This window comes from Canis lupus, chromosome 21 (assembly GCF_003254725.2).
Source record: "Canis lupus dingo isolate Sandy chromosome 21, ASM325472v2, whole genome shotgun sequence".
Lineage (NCBI taxonomy): Eukaryota > Metazoa > Chordata > Mammalia > Carnivora > Canidae > Canis > Canis lupus.
Genome location: NC_064263.1, coordinates 22,139,976 through 22,150,519, shown reverse-complemented (window position 1 = coordinate 22,150,519; position 10,544 = coordinate 22,139,976). Strand labels below are relative to the sequence as shown.

General features: G+C 50.0%; 1 long non-coding RNA gene across 2 annotated transcripts; it reads right to left on the bottom strand.

The window, feature by feature from the left end:
• Positions 1 to 5,429: 5,429 nt before the first annotated feature.
• On the bottom strand, positions 5,430 to 10,529 carry LOC112642149 (uncharacterized). 2 transcript variants are annotated; one of them, XR_003125067.3, is made up of 3 exons: positions 10,394 to 10,529; positions 6,766 to 6,899; positions 5,430 to 6,603 (listed from the first exon to the last, which is right to left on the bottom strand). It is a non-coding gene; the product is annotated as an uncharacterized LOC112642149 (long non-coding RNA). The 2 variants fall into 2 exon arrangements; XR_003125068.3 differs by having other exon boundaries at positions 10,403 to 10,529.
• Between the last annotated feature and the right edge of the window lie 15 nt (positions 10,530 to 10,544).

Sequence of the window (10,544 nt, the reverse complement as noted above, 5' to 3'; positions counted from 1 at the left end):
TCTGCCTCTCTCTCTCTTTCTGTGTGTCTCTCATGAATAAATTAATAAAACAAAACAAAACAAAAAAAAGGAAGGCTGCATCATATAGCAGAAATAGCATGGGCCTCAGAATCAGAGACCCATGTTTGAGCCCAGGTTCTCCCACTTGTGAGCTGAGTGACTTGGGGCAAGTTGTTCTGCCTGTCTGAGCCTCAGTTTCTTCTTCTAAACAACAGAGATAATGTGAAGTAACAGATGTGTGTGGTCAGCCCAGGCCCTGACCTGAATGTCTCTTTCCTTTTCTCTTCATCTCACACAGATGGGTGAGAGCACTTTGTGCACATGACTTTGCTTTATCATGTAGAGAATAATTACCTAGAACTTTCTGCCTACCTGCTGGCACCATCTGAAGACCTTGAACATCAGTGTCTTCAGAAATTTCAAGTATTGTTCCTGTTATTCTAGACTTTCAGATATGCCTTCACATGGCCTAGATCTAGGGGGGTTGGGAATTTGAGAAGCCGGAAGAATCAGAGCCCAAAGGAGTGCATTCTCGTTGTGGCTCTGCCCCAACATGCTCTGTGACCTTGAACAAGCCCCTACCTTCTTGAGCCTCGGCTTCTCCATCTGTAAGATCCAGGCTTCTAAGGCAGTTGAGCCTCTCCTGATGGTAGAGAATTCTTCCTGAAGGCTGCTTATCCTCTGCCCCAGGCCCTAATCCTGAGCACTGATGTAGGTCAGGGTAGGGCACAGAGGTTCTGTCCTCTGGGCCTGAGGAAAATAGACCCCCAAAGCACAGTTACATTAGGTATAAAATAATCCAACCAAGGTCCCCCAACCAGAAGCTCAGGACAGTTGTTTGGTTACAAGGAGACTCACTCAGGTCAAACACCACCACGCCGCCCCCCATCAGAGGGAGTAAGATGTGTACGTTCATAGTCTGACTCCATGGTCTCATTGCTCACACCCCCAGACATGGCATGCAGAGCCTCTTATCAACACTTTGTAAAAAATCCAATGGAAAGTCAGAGAAAGGGCTTTGTCAGCTTGCTTGAGATGACAGCTGGCAACCAGTAGGACTGAAATATTCTCTGGTCGCATGCATCTACATTCTGTGAATCCCATCAATATTGTTCCATGATTCTTAGTGTCCTGTGGCCCTGATTGTAACAGTCTATGTTCCAAACATCTGGTTACTGTCCTTCCCTAACACCGTGGTGGTTCTGTTTTGCTTCCAACATTCAATAAGTCTAAAAGCCATTCTTTTACAGATACTCATCGAGTTCCTGCCATGTGCTAGGTCCTGAGCTCAGGGCTTCAGGTCCTAAGCAACAAGCACAGTGGCATCCCTGGATTCACAGAGCTTATGGTCGGGAGGCAGAGAGGACAAGCATGAGCCAATTCTGGCAGAGTGTGGTCCAGACATGACAGCAGAAGCAGGGGGTGCTACAGAAGCATGAGACAGAACACAGGAACCACACATGGTGGGCCAGAGACAGTGTCCTGAACAGCTTTCAGCTAAGCTGCGATTGGAGGAAGCAGTGGGCTTTAGCCACTGCAGTGAGAGAGAACAGTGGGGACAAGGCCAGGAGCAGGGAGGGCACTGTGTCCAAGGAACTAAAGATAGTTTTGTATGTCCCAGAACTCAGAGATACAGGTGAAAAGTAAGGTAGGAGAGGTAGGCTGGGGCAAAATTATGCAGCATTTTTATATCACGGTAAATAATTACAACTTCACCCTAAAAGCAACAGTTGGGGGAAGATTTTAAACCAAGTAGAGACAAGATCAGTACTGCATTTTAAAAGAAACCCTCTCACAGTTCCAAAGAGCTTAGTCTGAAGGTGATGACATGCAGGAGACCTCAAGGACGTGATTTCTATGGTCTAGGCAGGAAACACTGTCACCTGGACTCAGCTCAGGTGACACGAACAGAGAGAAGGGGACAGAGTTGAGAAGCTCAGGGATGCACCAACTGGGGGGATGAAGAAGAGCAAGGAGTCTGGGATAGGTCCCAGGTTCCTGGTTTATACAGCTGGGTGGGTGGCAGCACCTTTCCCTAAGATGAGGCCTCGGGAGGGGCAGATTTGGGTGGGAGCCAAAGCTTTGACTCCGGCTGATGGAGTATAAGGCCTGTAGGATTCCCTTGTGGAGACAATGAGCAGGCAGGTGGCCAGAGACGTCTGACAGAAGCTGGAATGAGTGGTGCCACCGATTCTTCAGCAGCGGGAGGCACTGGGCAGGGAAGGGGTGAGCCGCACCCCGAGCCTGGGGAACCATAGGGCTGGGGACCAAGGATGGGCAGCCCATGATATGGGACAATGTAGAGGGGCAAGCCAAGAAGAAAGACAGAGCAGCTATGACAGACGTCATGCGGTGAGGGCTGGTGGGCCACTGTTGGCAGCTTAACAGTGGCAAAGGCCAGGCTATGGTTTTCCAGAAGGGATAAATGGGAATGAGAAAGTGGAAGGAAACAATAAATCTAGACTGTCATTTAAGAAGTTTAACTGGTGCAAGGTGGGATCTTCAGTAAATATTCCTAAGTGAACGCATCAACTGGAGAGAGTGGTGAGTGCAGAGCAGCGAGGCTGGAGGAGGCATTCTTTTGTTCTCTTGGTTTGTTTGGCTTAAACAGCAGAGATATTAAAACAGAAGTTCTCAGACTTCCCATTTTAACTTGTTAGTGGGATGTGAAATCAATTTACAGGGTTGTGATCACCATTGTTACAGCTAATGGAATAGAATAAGATAGAAAATATCAGTGCATCACCTGTGGTCAGGGTATCTTCCATCAAACATTTGTTTGTTTTGTTTATACGTACATGTACCTGTGTCCCTGCTCGTGTGATACTATGCATTTCTTACAATAGGCTGTCATTTTTTAAAAAAAAAAGTCCAGAAATCTCTTTGACAGAGAACTTGTTTGCTTATGGATAGGAACTATTCTGATGTTCTCTGAAAGTCAACTTGTATGGGGGTAGCATTCTGTAGTTCTCTTTGTCCTGAGACAGAAGGTAATAAATTGTGTACACAGCTCTTTGCACGCAATAACGTAATCATGTGGCCCAAGCCTGATAACAAAGTTCCCCTGAGTTCACTTGCCCTCTAGGACTGGACCTAGTCAGGAAGCCTTCTGCACCATGGTGTAAATGAGGCATCTTTCCTACAGAAGGCGCTGTAGTGAGGGGCCAAGGAGAGCTGGTTGGATGGACTGTCTGCTGGTAATGGCCCTGCAAATATGTTGTTATTAATAAGCTGCTCTTTAAAAAAAATAATAAGCTGCTCTTAATCTTTAATAAAAGAGGAGGGACCTGGGTGGCTCAGTGGTTGAGCACCTGCCTTCAGCCTAGGACGTGATCCCGGGGTCCTGGGATCGAGTCCCACATCAGGCTCCCTGCAGGGAGCCTGCTTCTTCCTCTGCCTATGTCTCTGCCTCTCTCTGTGTGTGTCTCTCATGAATAAATAAATAAAATCTTTAAAAATAAATAATAATAATAAGCTGCTCTTGCCTGAGTCAGTTGGTGACAAAGCCAGGACTGGAAGCCCATGTCCTGATCTCTAGGCAAGGACTATGCCTGCACCACGTGGTGGTAAGATGCGATCTGTTTCTTGTCAGGGAGACAGAGAGGAAGTGGGAGAGTCCAGGTCATTGATAAGGACTGACAGGCTAAAAGGAGTGAGAGAGAGAAGAGGGCACAGGAGAAGGAGAAAAATGAATGTGGCAGTGGGGTGGGTCAAGACAGAGTTGTCAGGTAAGTCTCAGGGAGGAGACTGAGAGGTTAACAGGAAGGGGACAAAGTCCCCAGAGCCCTCCCTCCTCCCTGGGCATCCTTCACTGCGGCTCTCAGATGCACACCTGACAATGGAATAGACCATCTGAGGTTCCCGTGCATGTGGCACCAAGGACTGCCATCCTGGCTGGTACATCGGGCCCCAGGCCCTGTGATTCACTCACCTTCTCTCAGACGTGTTCTTCCCTGAGCCCTCTCATGTCTGGTACCCTAGACACACTGGAGCACTGTTGTTTCACATTCTCCCCTCTGGCCATGCTATTCCTCCTGGCTGGAATGCCCTTAACTTCCTCCCTAATCCCATATTCCCAAACTCTCTATGTCTAGCAGGGCTCTCAACCATCCCCTCCCTGGTGACACTTTTCCTCATTACTCTGACTAGAATCTGGCTCCCTCTGCTCTGCATGTTCTGCACAGATTTCTATCAGAGCATCCAAAACTCTTTGAGACCTAAGATGTGTCTGGGTCAGTGTCCCCCACTCCAGCTGTGGGTTGCCGGCACCAGACCTGACTTGTGTCAGTTCAATAGGCAAACACTTGTTGGATGAATAGATGGATGGATGGATGGATGGATGGATGGATGGATGGATGGACAGATGGACGGATGGAAGGATGGAGGATGGATGGATGGATGGAAAGACAGAGAGTAAGACAGTAGAACAGAGGAATGGAAGGAAGGCAGGGGCATTAGAAAAATATGTAGGGACGCCTGGGTGGCTCAGTGGTTGAGTGTCTACCTTCAGCCCAGGGCATGATCCTGGAGTCCCGGGATTGAGTCCCACATCAGGCTCCCTGCATGGAACCTGCTTCTCCCTCTGCCTGTGTCTCTGCCTGTCTCTGTGTGTCTCTCATGAATAAATAAAATCTTTTTTTAAAAAATATGTAGTTATAGCGGCAACGTAAAGAGATTAAAAGACTTCTGACTGGGAGTCTAGAAGCTTTCCTGTTCATTAGCTCTTGGACAAGTTATTCCCCTTCTTTGGACCTGAGTCTCCCAGCTGTAAAATGGGGACCCAATAGGGTAGAAAGCCCTGTCACTGCTCCCCAAGGGCCCTTCAGTTTCCATGCCGATTCTGTGGTGGCAGACGCAGCACATTCTGTCTGAACACACAGGTCAGCTTAGTTCCTGGAGGCGAGAATGAGAGCACAGGCCCTGGGGAAGAGGAAGCCTAGAGCCAAGCTAGGGAAAGGCAGTACCTGAGACGTGGACCGGGCCTCCTGGCAGCTGTTCAGGAGACAATTTGTTCCTAACCCCCTCCCACTAAAACTAAACTGGGAACTCTGGAGGCCGAGGCCCTGGCAGATTTGATGAACAGTGTTGTGCCTCTGTGCAAGCCAGAGTCTCCTGCTGAGAGGGCCCACCAGAGATCCATGGGTCCAGGAAAAGGAACTTCCCTCTCTACTGGCTCCCCTCCCCAATCCCTAGGCCAATGCCACTTTCTGTTTTTTTCTCTGCAGGGGGAAAACAAATCTTTGTGCCTGCCAAACTTCCCATACGCCACACTGTGTTCTCCTGGGCCATACAATCAGGCTCCTGCTTCAGCTTCCCTGTCTAGTTTCTACAAACATTTGCTGTAGAATGAATTAATAAATCATAATAGTAAAGAGATAATATAAAAGAGATAATAGTAAAGAGATAATAGTAGCAGCCAACATTCATCAAGTGCTTGTTATATTCCAGACACTGTACTACACATTCTATACGTGGATTAATTCATTTAATTCTCACAATAACCTTTGAAGTAGGAACTATTTTTCCCACTTTATAGATAAAAAATGCAAGGTAGGGGCTCCTGGCTGGCTCAGTCCGTGAAGCATGCAACTCTTGATCTCAGGGTTGTAGATCTGAGCCCCATGTGGGGTGTGGAGATCACTTAAAAACAAAATCTTCTTTGAAAAAAAGAAGAAATGTAAGGCAGAAAGAGAAATTTAAGAACTTGCTTACGCCCGGGGTGCCTGGGTGACTTGATCAGTTGTCTGCCTTCAGCTAGGGTCATGATCTCAGGGTCCTGGGATTGAGCCCCACATCCATCCGGGCACTCTGCTCATTGGGGAATCTGATTCTCCCTCGGCCTCTGCCCCTCCTCCCCACTTGTGCACTGTCTCAAGTGGATAAATAAAATCTTTAAAAAAAAAAAAAAGAACTTGCTATAATGAATCAATGAATGAATGAACACCCTTGTTCATGACAGAGGTATCCTCACTATGCTATGGAAGCACAGAAGCACAGAGGAGGGCCTCCAAGGCTCAAGTTAAGGGCTGGGAAAGTCACCTAGAGGTGATACTCACCTGAATTTTGAATAAGCAAGAGATAGGGTGGAGTAAGGGGCCCTTCTGTAGGGGGGCACAGCAGGAACAAAGACGTGGAGGCCAGGATCTGCAGGGGACCCCAACAGCTGGGGACTGGGGAGTTTGGGGCCTCCAGCTGCAGCAGGGGGCAGGAGTGGAGAGCAGCCCCCTCTCCCCACCCTGCACAAAAGCACAGATCAAGCGCTTCCAGGCTCAAAGGAAGAGAAAGTGGGGGAAATGAAAATGTCTTTGTGGAGGAGGGAGCGGGAAGACCATGAGGACTGCAGCTGGCAGACGGAGCTCAGAAAGTCATTCCAGGCAGGGGGGGGAAAGCACGGAGGTGGGAGAGTGGGAGAGAAATATTTAGGGAAGCATTTGGTTTGGCAGGAGGAAAAGAGTGTTCATCGCACAGTGACTGCTGAGACACCAGCCAAGCCCATGCACAAAATTCTGCCCTGCTGAGGAACGGCTGGAGTTCTGACAGGGCCGGTTTGAGGTCTTCGCTGTGTGCCCCTGAATGGGCACTTCTGAGGCTCAGTTTCCACATCTGTAAAATGGAGATAAGAGACTATCTAAGAGTATGTTCAGAGGTTCAAAAATGAAAGCATTTGTGGAAGGACTCTGCAAACCCTAAGGAAGTCAGCCATGTCCCCCAGTCCCTGCACTGTCATCAGCATCACCAGGCAAGCTTTTACAAAACACAGCATACCACAAGCCAGCTCGGCTCTATGGAATCAGAAGGGGCCATGGACAGGCAATCTTTGTCTTCCAGCTCTTCTTTTCTGGTATTTCCTCACGTGGTCCTGGTGCTCTATTAGCTTTAGATCTGCCAGCTTCTGACAGCTGGAAAGAAGAAAATGCAGCAAGAAAAATAGAGATTCAGAAGGTTCATGGAAATACATTGGATTTGGAGGGTTTTCCGGTCAGGGCTTGACAGCTATGATAAGGGAGAGAAAAAGACCTTTTAGCTTTCTCAGAGCATGGGAAATGAGCAAGGCAACCAAAGGGACTATTGGTGCCTTTGACCTCCAGTCTGGAGAGTTCTGGGAAAAGAGAAATCTTCCCCTGATCACCCTCAGTTGTAGTATAGCTGGTCAAGGAAGTCAATGAAAAGTACACAGCATCCGATAGTTTACAACACTTTTGCATCTGTGTTCATTCATCTGATCCTCCCTACATCCCTGTGAGGGAGGGCTTCTTAATTATTCCTATTTTACAGGTAAGCAAACTGAGGCTCAGGAGAAGGAAGGGACTACCCCAAAGTCCATAGGTAGCAGAGAATAGAGCAATGGTTTGCATCTGAGACTCTTCAGTCCCGAGGCCTCTCTTATTATACCACATTTGGCTTTTGTGTGGATTGTAAGGGAGTATAAGGAGCACTAGAGCCCAAACTATTGTTCTAGCTCTGCAGAAAAAAGGTTGTGTGACATGGGACAGATCTCTTGCCTTCTTCTCTGGGCCTCACCGCTAACAATCTGGGTGGTAGTTGTAGGGATTAAATGACGTAATGACCTTTAAAAAACACCCAGCACAGTCTCTGGCATGGGATAACAGTCAGGATAACCACAGAAGGATGAAGAGAAAGGGAAAGTGATAGGGCCTACGTACAAAGGGAGGGGCGACATAATAGAATGAAGGACCAACTGTGCCAGGCAGTGGGCTTCCGGCAGGGGAATCTGGAGAGAGACTTGAAGACTGTATAGGTGCTCCCCTCCCTCATCTCCTTCCCCCAGTTCGTGTGATTAAAGGACTAGAGCTTAAATGTGTAAGAGGGGGTGGCCAGAAATGAGGCTGAAGAGGTACGGATGGGGCGGGGGAGGGCGAGGGGAGGCATCTCATGGGCCTTGAATGCCAAGCCAAGGAGTTTGGCTCTTGCCATTGAAAGGTTTTAAGTAGACAAGTGTCATGATGAGTTTTGCAGATTTGCAGTTTAGAAAGGTTATTTTTGCTGCAGTGTAGACAGCACACAAGGGAGGTGGGTAGGGCTGACGGACATTCCCTATCCAAAGCCCCAGTTAGGGAAGATGAGGGAAATGATAAATGCAGAAGTGCTCAGAAACTGCCTCCAGCCACCAACCAAGGCGTGAAGGGCTGTTCATCACGTGTCTAAGTGAAAAGCCCTTTGGGGGAGCCTGGATCCTCCAGCCCAGCTGGCTAGACCTTGCATACAAAGGGCAGAAGTTAGCATCCCCTTCCCCTCCCTGCTGAGTTGATTTATTTATCTCCATTCCTCAGATGCCCAGCAGGAGCCTCCACACCATAACTCCACATCAAGGGACGGGAGGGTGAAAGTCTCCAAGCCAGGGCAAAGGGGGATGGCACCAAAAGAAACCCCCTTCCCCACAGGAAGGGGACCAGAGAGTCAGATGGCCATTCCCCTGCCCCCTCCCCTCCCAAGCCTGCTGGGCTTCCCAGCCTCCACACCGTCCCTGGCGGGAGACAAGGCAGGATGGCGCTTCCCGTGAGCCAGACTACCGCTTTACTAAGGTGCAGTGTTCACTTCTCACAACAGCCTCTTTTACAGCTGCAGATCCTCAGAGAGGGTAGGTGACTTGCCTAAGATTACCCCAAACTGGGAAGTGACAGAGTTGGAACCTAAACCCTGGCCAAGCTCAGGGCCCTCATCGAATGCTTTTTTGGGGTCTCCTACCCCCAGGCAGCCACGGGGGCCTGGGAAAGGCTCTATCCCCTCCTGAGGGCACCAGGCTGCACACAGAATGCATAGAGGATGCAGAGTCCCATCTCAGCGGCCTATTTATTATAAGCTCAACTGTGAGGAGGTGACTGGATGCAAAAGAGTCTATGGTACAATTTCAAAGATTGATGAGAAGTCCGGCTGGTTGGCCCTCTGGCCTCCCCAATTCTGGCAGCTGGGCTTCTAATTGGGGGAGGATGATGCGCAGAGGCAGAGGAAAGAGGAGAGCTCTTTCGGTCCCATACTGGTAAGACCAGGCTCGCAGCCTTCTCCCCTTCACCTCCCTAACAGGGAGGGTCTGGGGGGTCTCAGCCCAGGGGAGCACCATCTACTGGACCCACACAGTGACTGGGTGCAGGGGAGGACGTGCAAGAGCGCTCTGTTCTCTGTGTAGCAGATTCAGTTTTGCTGCCCTGAGGCCTGGGGTAGCGGCCTCCACTCCTCCTTCCCCAGGCAGACACATACATACAAGCCCAAGCAACTTTTTGTAATTAAAAAAAAAAATTAATAAGGAGCAAAAAGAGTGGGAGTGCAAGTCTGGGCCACTGCAGGGGGGAACATTGCCCAATCTCTGCACCCCAGGGCCCTCTCCACAACAGGGGGTTCCTGGGAGGTCCAGGGTTCAAGACCAATGCCTCCCTCTACCCCAGGGCCAGATACCTCTGGGGTGCCTGACAACTGCCCTCCACCCGGGTCTAGGTGTGCAGACTGGGAGGCTCAAACTCACCCCCTCCCTTGCCCCAACCTCACATAGGGAATGCACCCATCAGGCAATTTCTCTTTCTCTCTTAATCCTCGTTTTTAAGAGATTTTTTGTTTATGTCTTCCTGACCTTATAACCACTTTAAAGAGGAGTGAAGAGGGATCCCTGGGTGGCGCAGCAGTTTGGCGCCTGCCTTTGGCCCAGGGCGCGATCCTGGAGACCTGGGATCGAATCCCACATCAGGCTCCCGGTGCATGGAGCCTGCTTTTCCCTCTGCCTGTGTCTCTGCCTCTCTCTCTCTCTCTCACTCTGTGACTATCATAAATAAATAAAAATTAAAAAAAAAAAAAAAGAGGAGTGAAGAGAGGATGAGCTACAGAGGGAGGAATAAATGGTGCCTAGTCACACACGCAGTTTCCCTTCTTAGAAATCCAACCAGGGAGGATCCCTGGGTGGCGCAGCGGTTTGGCGCCTGCCTTTGGCCCAGGGCGCGATCCTGGAGACCCGGGATCGAATCCCACGTCGGGCTCCCGGTGCATGGAGCCTGCTTCTCCCTCTGCCTCTCTCTCTGTGTGATGACTATCATAAATAAATAAAAATTAAAAAAAAAAAAAAGAAATCCAATCAGTAGTCCACGGTTCCCTTAGGAAAAACTAAGTGGCCGCTCTCCCCTCCCCTCCCCTGTCCTGTCCTGGTAGTTTTTCTGCCCGGCCCCCGGCCCCTCGGGGCCTCGTGTTTCAGATTCCCGGTCAACTCCTCACTAACGTCTCTGGACCTCCTTCACTCAAAAAAAAAAAAAACGAGAGGGATGAACTCCAGAGGGGGAAACCCTCACCCACTCGGCCGCCGTCTCACCAACGTCTCCCCACCCTCCCTCCTTCCCTCGCACACACACGCCCGCGCGCACACACACACACACACACACGCCCGCACACGCACTCGCGCGACCTCCAGATGTTCCCGGCCGCGCGGCCATCTGCTGAGGCTGCTCAGGCGCTCCGGGGGAGGGGCAGGGATCCCCGCTGGTTGCAGGAAGCTGGGAGCCAGGCCGACCGGAGTGGGCGGGAGCTGCGTGCGCACTTTTGAGACG